The sequence below is a fragment of the Babylonia areolata genome, chromosome 27, assembly GCF_041734735.1.
Source record: "Babylonia areolata isolate BAREFJ2019XMU chromosome 27, ASM4173473v1, whole genome shotgun sequence".
In the NCBI taxonomy this organism is placed as follows: Eukaryota; Metazoa; Mollusca; class Gastropoda; order Neogastropoda; family Buccinidae; genus Babylonia; species Babylonia areolata.
The window spans coordinates 4,863,768-4,865,559 of record NC_134902.1 but is presented as its reverse complement, the minus strand read 5'-3'; positions in this window follow the sequence as shown (position 1 = coordinate 4,865,559).

The window sequence follows — 1,792 nt, the reverse complement described above, 5'->3', positions numbered from 1 at the left end:
GCACGAAGGTCCTTTGTTTTCCTTCTTTCGTTATATATTTGGTTATTCATTGTTGTTCGTATGTACGAATGTACTGATCATAATTATAGTTATGCTAATAACAAGTAATGATCATGATGATGATGATGATAAATGCCATTTGTGTAGCGCATTTCCATAACTAAATTCAGACCAAATGCCGGCGCAATAAACTGACCATGTCACACTCAGCAGCGCCCGAAAATGATTAACCACATTCACACATGTAGAGTGATGGCCTAGAGGTAACGCGTCCGCCTAGGAAACGAGAGAATCTGAGCGCGCAGGTTCGAATCACGGCTCAGCCGCCGATATTTTCTCCCCCTCGACTAGACCTTGAGTGGTGGTCTGGACGCTAGTCATTCGGATGAGACGATAAACCGAGGTCCCGTGTGCAGCATGCACTTAGCGCACGTAAAAGAACCCACGGCAACTAAAGGATTGTTCCTGGCAAAATTCTGTAGAAAAATCCACTTCGATAGGAAAAAACAAATAAAACGGCACGCAGGAAAAAATACAAAAAAAAATGGGTGGCGCTGTAGTGTAGCGACGTGCTCTCCCTGGGGAGAGCAGCCCGAATTTCACACAGAGAAATATGTTGTGATAAAAAGAAATACAAATACAAATACTCTCTCTCTCTCTCTCTCTCTCTCTCTCTCTACTGTGGATGAGTTGAATTGCCGTCTGTGTAGAAGTGGTGTTGAAGATGAGTTACACTTTGTTTTGTGTTGTCCTGCTTGAAGTAAATTAAGAGAACAGTATATTCCACGAAAGTATTTTAAGTTTCCAAATCAGTTTCGGCTAAGTCTTTTGATATGGCATCTAATAAAGAAAGCATTGTAAAGAATAGTTAAGATCAATAATGATATCATAATTCCTTTGATGATTGTTTCGCCTTGTGCACTTGCATGTTTAATAATGTTGTATACTGCACCCCTTCATGAGGGGCAATGGCCTATATGAATAAATCATCCGAATCCGAATCTCTCTCTCTCTGATCTCACTCAATACTCACTCACTTATTTTTCCACAGCGACAGCAGTGGAGGGGAAGGCACACTGGAGAGAGAGAAGAGAAAAGAGATTTGAAACTTTGACACTTTGGTATATATATATATATATATATATATATATATATATATATATGATAGTCAGTCGTGTCCGACTATGACCATCAGAGCAGCAGAGGAGGCAACTGCTGTTCCGACTATTTGGGCTAGAATTTGATTATAGTGGAGAGTGTCTTGCCCAAGTTACATCCCCACTCTCTCGGCCAAGAGGGTTTTTAGGACAGTCGGCGTTGGGATGGTTCCCAAAGGCCAACCAGCCCACAAGGCTGCAGCACTAAGAACCAGTGCAATTTTGCCTCCTAGTTTGAGAGTCATAGTCCTTCACAAAAGACTAACACTTTGGCACTTTAATGTCAATGGCCATCAGATGCTAATGACAAAGATAACAAGAGAGGCAAGGCCTTCAAGACTCGCTTGTGATACACTTTTAAACAAATCTAATCGTTAAAATGTGTACTGTATTTGTTATTATAGAGCTTCGGGTTAAAAGAAAAAGAAAAAAAAAAGAAGAAGAAGAAAATAAAAGTGCTATCGGCAGATTCGAACCCCGCGTGAACCTCGGATGAGAAGAAACTGTCTTACCCATTACACTATCGTGGCTCCTTAGCTGACGTTCAAAAATATAATATTTAAACATGCTTTTTTTAAAGGGCGATAAATCGATTGCGGTATTCGCAGTGAAAGCGCTGTTTAAATCATATTATT